General features: G+C 40.3%; 1 long non-coding RNA gene across 1 annotated transcript in view; it reads right to left on the bottom strand.

The window, feature by feature from the left end:
- LOC106723910 overlaps positions 1–14,723 on the bottom strand; it is a 20,743-nt gene extending 6,020 nt beyond the window's left edge. Inside the window, exon 1 of the long non-coding RNA XR_001359652.1 lies at positions 14,554–14,723. This is a non-coding gene — a long non-coding RNA (uncharacterized LOC106723910). The remainder of the gene's footprint in view (positions 1–14,553) is intronic.
- Positions 14,724–14,733: the final 10 nt, after the last annotated feature.

Here is a 14,733-nt window from a genome sequence, read left to right as displayed (position 1 = left end):
ATTTATTTTTCAAAACTCTTTGTGAATGAAGTTTCTATGGAGTTCTGCAAACAATGCTGTATCTGCTTCTTTGTTGAGTGAGTTCTGTCTTTATTTTTTTTTTTTAGTTACTAGAATTTAATCTCTTTCAACAGTTAAGGCAAAGTTGCTGCCAATAACTTGCGCGCCATCCTGGAACTGCTGGGCTACATCAGCTCCGCTCTTGCCCAGAATCCGGCAACACAGGTTCTGCAGCAGAACGTTCTGTGGTTCTGTGATTTCTGGTTGGGAGCCCTCGTGGAGCAGCAGACCCCAGCCCGCCTTCCCCCGCTGAGTCCTGCGGTGCCCCAATGCTTGTGCTCGGCGCACACCCCTTGGGCTCCAGGCGTCTCCAAAAGGCCCTGCTGGAGTCTTTTGCTTCTTGATAGCATGACATTTGGCAGAACGTAGCTGAATAAATCCAAACAGCTAAAATCCCCCGGTTTGATTATGGAGCTTTTGGGACTAATGTTGCAACATTTGTGTTTTCTTTGTAAATTCCTGCTGGACATAACCCATGACTTTTATTTTAGGTAATGAGCCTGGATTCTGGAAGGATTTTTTCCTTTCTCTCTAAGAATATGACTTATTGAATACCTGACATTTTCAAGAATTTATCCTTTGCCCTACCAGACCATTAAGTGAGCAGTAACTGCTCTGAAAATGTCTGTGTTTTGCTTGATCTTCAGCTATAATTTGATAGGCACTCAACCATAACATTATGATTATGAAGCACTTAGGGAGGACAAGATGCTCTCTAAGTACTTTCTTATTTTGTGCTTTCCCCTCTAAGTCTCCAATGCCAACTGTGCTGGGGCCTTAACTGATTCTAAGAGGGTTTCTTGAGCTGTCAAGGAAGAAAGAGGCAATTTGATTTAGAAATCCAAAGATATTTGTGTGTTCTTCTGTATTCCGTCTATGTGACGGACAGCTTCAGCTCTTGGCCAGACTGCTCTCTCTGACTTGCTTCCTGTGCTGACAGCTGATGTGTTACTCATGAGCTGTGGATTCAGAAAGTTATACGGTTTGCCCCTTTCTTCAACAGCAAAAATGGCACCAAATATATCATTGCTTAAAGACTGACACTGTGTTTCCAGGGTTAGGACTTAGTGGACTTTATCCATAAAGCAAGTTGAGGGTTTTTAATTATCAATGCTCTTATCAAATTATAATGACATTATTTGGGACCACATGTGTTCCTAACAGGATCAAATTTAAACTAATGACAGGAGATCAAGAAGTCACAATGGTCTTAGACGGTTACAGAATCTATCAACACAACATTCAGGCATCAATACAAACAGGGATCTAATGAGTAAATGGTATTTCTTATCAGGATATAACATTTGGATATGTGTGAGTTTTTGTTTGTTTGCTTTCTAGTTCAAAAAGCTGTTTTCATCTTAGAGTATGTTTAGTACCCAACACTAGTTCATTTTTAATAGATGTTCATGGACTTGTTTGGAATTATCTCAGAAGCTTGCTCAGAGGGGCTTTGTTTAAAGCAAGAAAGGGCTGAATTTTTTATATGTGGTCCAAACCTCCCAAATCCCCAGCCCAGTGCTCTCCATTTGAACTCATCCTCAGCATTCAGTGGTCTAAGGTGCATTACATAATAACTGATTTACTCATGGTCCCACTGGAAACTTTATAATCTCCTAAGGGCTCCAGATCCGTTCATAAGGACTTAGCACATACAGTGGATGCTCAGTATAATTTGCTGAACAATTGCAATGACTGAATCATCCATCTTATTAGGAAAAGTGTTTCTATTAAGTTCCATCTCAGCCACAGAAGTTGCTCATCAAATCCCATTCTGGATGAAACTGCTGTTCTTTGCAAATATTTAAGATATGCATGCTTTGGTGTTTGCCTTCAATTTTCTTCAGGGGGCACTGGCAGGAGTGGAGGCCATCCCCTTCTGTCTCCCGAGGCATCCTAAATTCAGTCTTCACCCAGATTAAAAATATGCACATAAAAACAGAATTATCTTAATCTCATTACAGGAAAAAAAACCCCACATACACATACTCAAGCGAGTTGAAATAAAGAGGAATTTATTGTAAAAGTCTGAAGAAATCCTATGATTAATGACACAGCTGGGGACCTCTGGGAACTCGTCTTCAGGCAGATCATTTCTCTTGATCTTTCTCAGAATGTTCTCTTTACTTCTCCTTGCAGGTTGGCTCCATCTTTCCTGGGGAAACCAGCTTCTTCCACAAGCCTTTTAGGGTCTGCTTCCCCGTAATTTCAGATGCTTTTAACTTTGCATTTAGCTACATTTTTAATTTGGCTATAAAGCCAATTCTATTACCAGTTAATTATATACGATCTATGGGCTCTGGAGCCTAACATGGGGATTGATCCAGTCTCTATGTTTCAATTTCCCAAATTTCTAGGAGAATATGAATGACCTAACTTGACTCACATGCCCTCTATTGGTCCAATTACCAAGGGGATGAGTCCTACCCCTTCAGGGATATTAGCAGGAAACGTTCTCCAAAAAGGGGCTGTGGGCAAGATGAAATGATGGATGTATCCAGAACAAGAAATTTCAAAAATTATCATGGAAATCTGTCTTTGGAAGGAGATGCTCTTGATTAGATTGTGGTAAGAACATTTTAAATTAAAATGATGAAAATTCATTCTCATTCTTTGTAACTAATGCTACTTCACCTTTTATTGCTAAAATATATCTTCATCTCTGAATTTGTATTGCTCTTCCACAAATTATTATCTTTAGAGGATACTTTTTTTGAACCTTGGCCTTGTAGGTCCTTCCTAAGTTAGAAACCAAATAAGGATAAGTCCTTCAAACATTTCTTGTTGCTTCTGGCAGTTTCATTTGTAATGATCATTTGGGCTAAATTAAAATAAGGTTGGAGATAGTGGAACTCAAACTCCAGGGAAAAAAATTGAAAAAGCTGGGGATACTTTTGAAGCTTAAGAAGATGAAAGAGATTGTAAGTAGTATTGAATTTTTCTTTGATAATGTACTCATTTAAAAATCTGCTTTCTTTCAAAATAGTACATGATTTTATTGAAGATTTAACTTTGGAAAATATGGATAATCTTACATCTTAAAGATTAAAATAAAGGCTGACTAGAAATGATTGTAAATTTGAACATTAAACTTTTAAAAATTGTGTCACTTTAATTTAATTGTGGAGATTTATAATGTTAATACCATGTTACCAAGAGCTTGTTCCAATTAAGCCTCAAATATCCCATCTACATTAAACATGTTTATAGTATCTACCAGCCCGTAGTAGCTTCTAGTGAGGCAATCTGAGAGAGAGAGAGAGAGAGAGAGAGAGAGAGAGAGAGATAAGAAACAAGAGAGATGATCCAGCCCAAGATTGACTTGTAACCCCTGATGTTCAAAAGATGTATATTCCCTCTTTCAGAAATGTGAAGTAAGAAATGCCAAGAGAAGGAACTCAGGAAGTATTTGGAGCAGAAGCTGACCCATTATGACTCAGAGGAACTTAATTTTCAATCTGTTCTGCAAAAGTCAAAGAGAAAAGAAAACCCGCCTAGAGAGTGAAAGAGAAACACAGCAACACATTAGAAATCAGGCATCTTCTGAGGGATTGATGGCTCACTGGTCCCTAGATCTGCCCCAGATCCATTTTTAACCCATGTGGAGACTTACAGCAAAACCCTTCTTTTCTTAAAAGTATCATGAGTGGCTCTCCGTTACTTGTAACTCAGAAGGCCTACCTTCAACACCATCTTATCCAGGGTTCATGTAAAAAGGCCAAGGGGTTGCCAACTTACATGGGACAGTGAAACTTGATACTTTGATATTCATAATACTGACACTGAGCCTTTGAAAATGGAAATTTGAAAAAATTGCGGCTTGGCCTGCTTTCCCAGAGCAATGAGCTTCGACCTCTCCCTTGCCCAGGCTGATGTTAGCATCTGGCTGAGGACTGAGCTACAGTAGAAACAGCCACCAACAAAGGTGGCCCAGTTTGGCAACTCCAGTCCAGGGGTGAGATGCCTTCCCAGTTCCTGAACAAGCAGGCAGTTCCTTGGCAAAACCATGAACTCCCATCCTAAGAGCAAGGCCTCAGAAGGGCACAGAAGTTAACTAAGCTTTTAGTAGCTAGGATAGAAGTGATCTGGGCGGGGAGGGGGAAGGGGAGAGCTGGATGTGCCAGTCCCCCTGTAACAATGAGGAGACTGAATAGGCTGGCTCACCAAGTGGAGTGTGTGTGTGTGTGGCACTGAGGCAGCAGAGCAGGAAGCAGAGATGAGCCTGGCATCTGCTAAGAGTGAAATGGCTGTCTTGCATCTCAGGGAGAGTGTTAGATCCTTAGATGGCCTGAGCTTTAAGCTTTATGTTTAAGCTCTTACTGAAGGGTCAGCCAGGACAGGTTCTGATCCACCTTTTTCACACACAAACACAGTGTATTAAGAATAGGTATCTTTGGCCCTGTGCATTTTAGTCACTTTGGGAGATGAAAGTGCATCCTACATGCTAGAAGTGCTGGCGAAGATAGACATATAAAAAGACAGTCAGCCAATATTGCCAATAGGTATAAATTAAACATTTAAAAAGCAATTAAGAGGCACTATATTGCATGGATTCTGGAACCAGATATTCTAGGCCTAATTACCAGTTCCACTGCTTACTACCTGTGTAACTTTGGTCAAGGCGCTTAACTTCTCTATGCCTCAATCTTTTCATCTGTATAAAGGGGATGATGAGCATAGTATGTACCAATTTGGTTACGGTGAGGATTAAATGTGTGAATTTGTGTGAAGCCTGTATAATAGTGTCTGGCACATACTAAACATCCAGTCAGTGTTATTATTATTATCTACTGCACTCCATGTATAAGGCTCTCACTCCATGGAGACTTATTGGAGGCCATACCACAAAGTTTATGTTTTACACTGGTTCTTTTTTTAAAAAAAATATACTTGTATTGATTTCGGAGAGGAAGGGAGAGGGAGTGAGAGTTAGAAACATCAATGATGAGAGAGAATCATTGATTGGCTGCCTCCTGCATGCTCCACCCTGGGAATCGAGCCCCCAACCTGGGCATGGGCCCTGATTGGGAATTGAACTGTGACCTCTTGAGCCACACCAGCTGGGCTTTTTTTTTTTTTTTTTAACAATCTAAAATAAAACTAAACTTTACATTTCCCATGCCTCTGCAAAGGAGGTAAAGTATTACCCACATTTTATCCTTAATTATAAGTGGAGAAAACTAAAGAATGAAAAGTAAAATTTCACCCTAAAGGTGATGTTGCTCTCTCATCTGCCTTCCCACCCCCCCCTTCAGTTACTGAGCTGTCTGACTTCGCTGTCATTCTCCCTGCAATAACATGCAGGAGTAGAGTCCATTGGCCGAACTCCAGGCAGTGCATGCCCTTCAGATGCTCTAGAAGCACAGCATTAAAGCATCCCAGGGCTCAGCACAGGGTCTGGCACAGAGTAAACACTCACTGCTTATTCACTTATTCTAAGTGATTGAATGTCAGCTTCTCTCCTGCCTTTTTGACCTCATCTCCTCCTGTCTCCAAATCTTCAACAAGACTTCTCTTTTTCAAGTTTAAATTATGTATCCAATATTTCAAACCTTTCAGTGACTGGGCTTAGGGTGAACTTCCTTATCTCCTTGTATCTCCTTGTCCCTTTCACTGTTCCTTGCTTACTTCAGTTAATGTATCTTCTTTGGCTGTGCTCTTCTTACTCATTTTTATCCCACACATAGTACCAAATATAACTCCCTCTTTACTTGAACATTTTGTTTACACTCAAATTGCCCTGCTTTCTCTTCCTTGGAATTATAGTTGTAGTTGACAATTTAGAGGTATTTCACAACCCACATCCCCTCTCTTCCAAAACTTGCTCCATAGGAGCTGTGTTTGAACTTCATGACCCTGCCCTTAACCCAGCTGACAGACCAAGGGTGTTTTTTAAAGTTTTAAGCCACTAAGTTTTTGGGGTATTTTCTTTTGCAGTAATAAGTGATTTTATCATTATCCTCAAGGATTGCTTCATAAAATTTCCAATTGCGCATGAAAAATATACTTAGAGCTATAGACATTTCAACTGAATATACATATGATTTTATTACAAAATTATGGAATGCAAGAAACTTCCATAAGGAATACATTGAATATGATGTATGGTACGTAACATATGGTCAGTCTATGATAAATACCAGAGAGATTATAAATTTTAAAATGCTCAGAGAAGGAGGGAGAGGACAAGTGATTTGATTTTTAAGATTTTTTTAAAACTAGTTTTTAGCATCTGCTGGTCTGGACATAGAAGAAAATACAGTTAAAAATGCTTAACATTGAGAAAATGTTTATAATTTCATAGAGGAAAGAAATTTGGTTCATTCAGTTAAGATTCTTTGGTGTATTTGTGGCTTGTTTTTGGTCAACTCTAAGTTCTTTCTGTCATATTGACTTTAGCCAATCACAGCATAAGGTCTGAACACAAGAGGGGAACGACCCCTAATATAATTGACCGGTCACCAGGCAAAAGAAAGGTTAATAGGAATATAATTTACAGGCAGGTGAACTTTTGTGAATTAACAGTTTTGATTTTTGTGGGCTTAATGTGTTTAATTCCCCCATTACTGCGATAAAGCTGCAACCTTGGTTTAAAGTCTTTCCTAAGGAATGAAAAATGTCATTTTGTCTTATTATTTCGCTTAGGGGAGTAGTTATAACTTCTACCTATCTGGTGTTCGTTCCTACTTTAATTGTTAACAGGGAGGTCAGTTCCATCTGTGCTGAGCTGTGTGTATTAGCGTGCCCTTGAATGTCCTGTGTGAACTGGCACGTGGTAATGGAGATGAGGTCACTCTGCGGCATGTGTTGGTTTTGCAGCAAAACATACCCGATCACCTGTGCAGTTGCAATGGCTGAATGTAAAAGATTATGCAAAGGTAAGAATAGAACAAGTGCATTCAGTATCATTGAAGGCAAATGGACAGTCATAAGCAACTTGGAGATGGATGAAACATTAGATCAAAAGTTGAGACCTAGCTTCCTGATACCAGCTCATCTTTTAGTACTTCCCTCATAGAATGATGCTATTGTATAGCCCTGGACAGTTTAGAAAGCACTTTCATTTGGGTTCACTTCTTATTTAGATTCCTAGGTCCTAGTTGCTACAACTGGGACATTTCACAACTAGCAGGAAAGTTACAGATTGTGCAGACTCTGAAGCCAGAGTCCCACACCCCCCCTCACTGTCCCTCATTCTGGCAACAGGATTTTTTACCTCCTGAGTGGGAGCCTCTGGGACTCCTGGTCTCTTGTTGCCTTACTTGCAGCTGTGCCACTTGCTCTATCTATGACCGTGCCTTAACAGAATAGGCTCTAAATAAATATTTATCAAATTGATTTATTATCACTGGGCTGCACAGAACGAGTACAAGAGCTTTCAACACATATTTATTAATTCATTATTTAATATTTGCATATCCTCCCTCCCACAATATTACTTTTGTAGTTTTATTAAAAAATGATAATACTTTATGTGTTTTAATACTTCGTAGTACACAAGTTACTGTCACATGCATTATCTCATTTAATTTTCTCAAAATCCTTGTGGGATATATAGGCAGGATATTATTATTCCAGTTTCACAGATGAAATAACTGAGGCAGGTATAAAGAGATTGGGATGTAGAACTAAGGTCTCTCTGTCTCCTAAAATAGCCTTTTCTCCACTCTTTAGGATGCTTTTTTCCTGCCTGTTTAACCTCTTTCCTTGAATCCCCGTCTCAGTGGTGAATGAGAGTAGGGAGGCCCTCTTCTAGGACTATCTCATTGCTACAAGTTCTCTTCACTGTTTGCAGTGACTCTGGCCTTGGGCTAAGAATGTAAAAATAAATTCTTTTATTAAAAAATCACTAATCAACACATATGTAATAGCTTAATCAATAAAGAAAAAAATCACTAATCATGTAGCTTCTAAAATGTATATCTTGATTTTAGCAAAGGGTTTTATGATCTTACTAGAGGCCTGGTGCATGAAATTTGTGCACTGGGCGGGGGGGTCCCTCAGCCCAGCCTGCACCCTCTCCAATCTGGGACCCCTCAGGGGATGTCCAACTGTCCCTGTGGATCGGGCCTAAACCAGCAGTCGGACATCCCTCTCACAATCTGGGACTGCTGGCTCCCAACTGCTCGCCTGCCTGCCTGCCTGATTGCCCTTAACTGCTTCTGCCTGCCAGTCTGATCACCCCCTAACTACTCCCCTGCTGACCTGATCAATGCCTAACTGCTCCCCTGCCAGCCCAATTGCCCCCAACTGCCCTCCCCTGCCCCTGCCAGCCTGATCGACGCCTAACTGCTCCCCTGCTGGCCCGATCGCCCCCAACTGCCCTCCCCTGCTGGCCTGTTCCCCCCCAACTGCCCTCCCCTGTTGGCCTGGTCACCCCTAATTGCCCTCCCCTGCTGGTCTGGTTGCCCCTAACTGCCCTCCCCTGCAGGCCTGATCCCCCCAACTACCCTCCCCTGTAGGCCTGGTCCCCCCCAATTGCCCTCCCCTGCAGGCCTGGTCGCCCCTAACTGCCCTCCCCTGCTGGCCTGATCACCCACAACTGCCCTCCCCTGCCAGCCATCTTGTGGTTGTGGGCACTGCCATCTTTAGGGCGGGGCAGTCATTCAGCATATTCTCTCTTTATTGGCTGTGGGCACCGCCATCTTTGTGATGGCCTGAGGGTCAATTAGCATATTCCCTCTTTATTAGATAGGATGATACTTATGTAGATAAAGTTACTAGAAGATTTTATTGTTTCAATAACAATACCCAACTCTCCAGTGACTTCCACTATCAAAGAGAAGAACATCAAATGTTCACAGCATTACCCTGGTGCCCTGTATGATGTGGCTCCTACCAACCTCTCCAACCTTATCTTATACCCCTTTCCTGCTCATTCAGTAAACTCCAGCAACATGGAGTTCATTTTGTTCCTAACACATGCCAAGCTCTTTGCTACCTTAGGGCATTCATACTTGTTAAACCTGCTGGGTGGAATATCGTCGAATCCCTCAAATCTCACACCGGTGACTCTGTCAGTCAGTCATCTGCTCAAGGGCTTCTTGAAGGGTCTTTTCCTGGACTCCTTATTGAGTCAAAAAGGCTAAGTATAGGATGGTGTATATAGTGTGTGGCATTTCTCTTTGAGATTATTTATACAAACAAACATACACAGAGAATAGCACGGGAAACATTCACAAGAAATTGATAACAGTGGTTTCCACTAGGGAGAACTGCAGGATGAAAGTTGGATTAAGAGAATTTTCACTCTTTTGTATTATTTGAATTGCTTATCATCTGTGTTAATACCTATTAAAATAACTAAAGCCTCTTTAAAAGAATGAGAAAAAGAACTCATTGAATTATTCAAACTTTATAAATTGAAAATGTAACAAGAATAAATATTTAATATTTCACTTAGATTCAATAATTCAATTGTACAGGTCCTGGTGAAATGGACCCTACTTAAAAGCAGTTCATCTGAGAAAAACCTAAGATTTTATTGACCACAAGTTCAATACGACCCAACCATGTGGCTATTTAAAAAAGTAAATGCATCCACCCAACAGCAGCAGAATACACACCCTCCTCAAGCGCACAGGTAACATTCTTCAGGATAGATCACATGTTTGGTCACAAAACAAGTTTTAACAAATATGAGAAGACTGAAATCATACCAAGTATTTTTTCTGATCACAATTGAATGAAACTAGAAATCAATAGTAAGGAAAATTAGAAACTTGAAAAATGCTGTATGCAGAAATTAAACCCACACTCTTGAACAATCAATGGATCAAAGAAAAAAATCAAAAGAAAATTAGAAAATATCTTGAGACCAATGAAAATATGTATAATGTACCTTATGGGAAGCAGAAAAAGCCGAACTAAGAGGAAACCTGGTAGTGATAAATTCCTATATTAAAAAAGAAGTAGGAGCTCTAGCTGGTTTGGCTCAGTGGATAGAGTGTCAGCCTGTGGATCAAAGGGTCCCGGGTTTGATTCTGGTCAAGGACAGGTACTTTGGTTGCAGGCTCCTCCCCGGCCCTGGCCCTGGTCAGGGCTTGTGCAAGAGGCAACCAATGGATGTGCTTCTCTCACATTGATGTTTCTCTCTTCCACTCTCCCTAAAAATCAATGGAAATATATCCTTGGGTGAGGATTAACAACAACAACAACAAAAAGCAGGATCTCAAATAACTTAACTCTGCACCTCAAGGAACTAGAATAAGAACAAACTAAGCCCAAAGTTAGCAGAAGGAAGAAATAAAGCTTAGAGCAGAAATATAGAAAATAGAAAAAGACTAGAAAAATCAACAAAACAGGATTGGGCAAAAAAACATGGCATTTACATGCAATGAAATATTATTCATCCATAAAAAGAATAAAATCTTGTCATATGCTACAATATGGAAGAACTTGAGGACAATTTGCTAAAGAAGACAGAAGGACAAATACTGCATGATTCCACTTACATGAGTTATCTAAAATAGTCAAATTCATGGAAGTAGAATGTACAATGTTGGTTCCTAGGGGCTGGGGAAAGGGAGAAATGGAGTTGCTGTGCAATGGGTATAAAGTTTCAGTCACGCAAGATGAACAAGTTCTAGATATCCGTTGTACAATGTTATGCTTGAGTTAACAATACTCTTAAAAATTTGGTGAGGTTTGATCTTATGTTATGTATTTTTTACTACAATTAAAAAACTGAGTGCACCTCACAATAGCAATCAAAGAAATGCAAATAAAAAAATTACCACCTGTCAAATTAGTAAAGATTTTAAAATGCTGGTGATAGTTCCCTGAGGCAGGCTCTCCCATTCACTGCTAGTTACAGTATAAATTGGCAGGCACAACCGTTTTTAAAAATGCTTTGGAAATATGCATCAAAGGGTCTTAGAAATGTTTATACCCTTTGATGTAATAACGTTACTTGTAGGAATCTGTCCTCATGCAGTAATAACAAATGTAAATATGTTTATTATTTATAAGACCAAAAATTAGAAATCTTCCAGACATTCCATAGGGGAATAGTTAATAAATGTTGATAGATATGATGAAACAACAAAAATGTTATGAAGTCTTAGAGACAAGAGAAAACTGCTCCGAATATAATATTAAGTGAAAAAATGCAGGATAAGAAACTGTGAATGCATCGAACAGACTGTCAAACTACAGCGGGAAGGCCGGGGAGGGTTGGCGGGTGGCGGGGGGGCGCGGTTAAGAGATCAACCGAAGGACTTGTATGCATGCATATAAGCATAACCAATGGACACAAGACACTGGGGGGTAGGGGAGGCCGGGGGAATGTCAAGGTGGGGTGGGGGGAGGAAACATATGTAATACTCTTTGTAATACTTTAAGCAATAATAAAAAAAAGAAACTGTGAATGGTGGTTATAGACAGTATTATCACTACTACGTCAACAATTAAAAATAAAAAAGATTAAGACACAAAAAATGTTATATGGGGCTATTTCTGGGTAATGAGACTATAGATGTCTGAAATAAGATTTTTTAAAAATCCCCCCCCTCCACATTTTCCAAATTTCTGACAAAGAGCTCATATTACTCTCCCAATCAAGAAAAACAGGTATAATTTAAAAATGAAATGTGATCTAGGTTTCATGAAAAAGATGACCAGTTTGTCCAAAAATATTTATTTTAATATATTACAAGACTAAATTACTCTTTAGTCTTTGCAAACATAAACACCTAAGGTAGAATGCAGAGTGACCAAAAATTAGACTCTTCATCCCAAAAATACTACTGAAAGGTATTTGATTGATTTTTTTTTAAATGTATGATAAGATAAACATAAACTCTTTCACAAAATCTTTTAATTCTTACAAGGGGTAGACATAACAGAGAGAGAAATCAAGAGAAAACCTTACATTATTTATCTGTGTAGTAAACATATGCCCTTTTATTGTCCAAGAAACAGCATAAACTCCCCCTGGGGTGCCGTGGGTGGGTAATCCGATTCAGGAGAGTGGCTTAGGGGAGGCACAAGTGGAACGGCAAGCAGGGAGGACAAAAGAGGGTCTGCCCTGGCAGCCAGGTCGGCCAAACCCACTCTGGCTTTCAGTGGGTTGGCAGATGGCACAGCCAGATTGTCCCACCAGCCTGGAGCTACTAACTAAAACAATTACATTCAAGAAGAGATAAATTTATGCTACAATCAGATTCCTAATATTAGCTGAGGATGATGGGGTGATATTATAATTGGCTTAAGTTGTGAGCAAAAAAAAAAAACTCTAGTCAGGGATGGGCCAAGAAAAGTATAAGCTGGCATCCCTAAGGACACAAAATCTGACTCTTTGAGAAAATCAAATTTATGTCCCACCACTCTGCTCTCCTTCCTGCCCTGCCATTTAATCTCAGATGAGATGTGTTCTTTTACCTTCACTTATATATGTTTCCTTGAAATCAGAGAAAGCAAATTTGGGGAATTTGGTTGAATCTAGAAAATATATATGATTTTGGTGGGCCATGGTGTATGTGTGTGAGTGTGTGTGTGTGTGTGTGTGTGTGTGTGTGTGTGTGTATAACCACACACAAATCACAAAACAAAAATCTTGAATAAGTTGACAACAGTTAAAAATTGAGAGATTTGTCATAAAAAGAAAGATTTGGGGCTTTTAAAAAATTAAATTTAGCATTGGTGAGTTGATATTGTCAAATGACAACAATAAGCTGGAGATGAGTGACATATGCCCCTTTTAGGTGTCATGGGCTCACCAATTTGCTGCAGTCCTCACTTAGCCCATTTGCATTTCCATTCCTGGCCCCTGCACACATTCCTGAGGTTTTCATGTCTCAGTGATTTACAAAACTGGTGCGCCAGCTCTGAGCTGCCTAGTATAAAAAGCTTCCTCTGATACAAAAGTCATCCCAAGCAACCCTTTCGGCAAGTAACTCTGATAAAGACAGGTCCAGTTAAGCACTATACACGTGCTCAAAGATATGCTGGGAAAGTAGAAAGAAAGATACCCCTCTCCAAGTCAGGGGTGCCATGGGCAGGCAGTAGAATAAAGGGCCTTAAAGACTAGGACATCTTATGGGAAACTCACAGCCTAGTGTTTGGAACTTAGTAGGAGGTTAATAAATATTTGTTTCCATCCTCCTAAGAGCAGATGCAGAGCACAGCAAGGAGGAAATGGAGCCAAAACAGTGTAATGCAATGCACAAAAGCACAGCATGCCAAGAGAGAAGGAGGGAGGAAGTAATTGTAGCCCAGAGAGCAGTAGAAGCAACAGAACAAGCCTAGAGAAGTTAGAATGACAGAGCCAGGTACTATAATAACGGGGACTACATAATTGTGACATGATTCTGACAGATCTTTGCTAGCCACACATCCATATGGTAAGCAGGAGCAGAGAGTAGATAGATGAAAACAGCATGAAGCAAGCAGAAAACCAGCCAGAAATTCACACCAAGACACTGGTCATGGGAAAAAATTCAACCCTTTAATGAAAGATTGTTGATGAAAACTATAACCATATGTATAAAAATACAGAGAATAGGTAACTTTTGCAGAATAGCTATATTTAGTTGAAGAATAGAATTTATATGCTTAGCTGAAATAAGTTGTTTAAAATTATGTTTGGTATTGTCTTGGGCTCACCTTTGGTGAAGCTTTGGTTACTTTGGAATCATTTATTTCTAAAGCCTCAATTTAAAACAATAGTTACTAAGTGAAGTACAATTTCCTGAAGCATCATGTCACTACAGTAACGACCTGTCAGAGAATGTTAGACAAAGGGTGCTGGAATGCGGGCTGGAAGGTTATAGATGCAATTCTTCTCTTCCCGGCCCTTTCTTAGGGTCATAGCCAACCAGTCACTGTTTATGCATAGGATAGCTTTTGCAGTATTTATTTCTTTAAATATTTAATAGTCTTGAGAGACAGTGACTGGCAGTAATATGTAGAGTTTCTAGCATGTTTTGAATGCTTAATAAATGGTAACAATAAAATCCTGCATGATGAAAACAGCAGTCAGTACACCTATGACACTCTAAACTATTTTAAAGCCATAGAAATAACTATTTAGAAAAGTATAAAAAGCAAACATAGTGCATTGACTAGAGTAATAAAGGAACATTTTATATTCATTAAAAAGTTCACCCAGGTAATTTCCTCTTAAGGAATTGAGGGAAAGTATGGGAAAAGTGGATAGAGCATGGATTTAAAAATAAAACAAAAACACAACAAACTTTTTTTTTTTTAAACCATGTGGAAACCTGCTGTGGACGAACCCGGGAGCTCCATCCTGTACAGTGGCGGGGTGCTCCCAGCGCCTTCAAAACTCCCTCCAATGCAGCACCCACTGCACAGCCCTCCGCTTTTTAGACATCTTCAAGTTCTGGAGGAGTTCGGCTCTGAGAGAGGAAGCACGCGGGTGCGTGTGTGCGACACCCCCATATGTGAGCCGGGGCCCCGTGACTCCGGGAAACAAACGCCCTCACCCCGAGAGGAAGTTCCTTATGACGCCTCAGCCGGGAACTCGGTTACCTGGGAGCCTGACCGCCGCCGTCGGCATCCGGCGCCGCCCGAATCGGCCCGAGAACCCCTTTAAGTTTAGGGAGGGCAGCGAGGAGGGAAAAACAGAACTGCTCCTTTAAGAACTTCCTTTCCCTTTTACTCTATGTTTACATAACACGGGGGCCGAGCCGCCGCGGGGCCCGGCGGGGG

The sequence above is a fragment of the Myotis brandtii genome, unplaced genomic scaffold, assembly GCF_000412655.1.
Source record: "Myotis brandtii unplaced genomic scaffold, ASM41265v1 scaffold675, whole genome shotgun sequence".
NCBI lineage: Eukaryota > Metazoa > Chordata > Mammalia > Chiroptera > Vespertilionidae > Myotis > Myotis brandtii.
The sequence above is the reverse complement of the archived record's forward strand: the minus strand, read 5'-3'. Positions and strand labels throughout refer to the sequence as shown.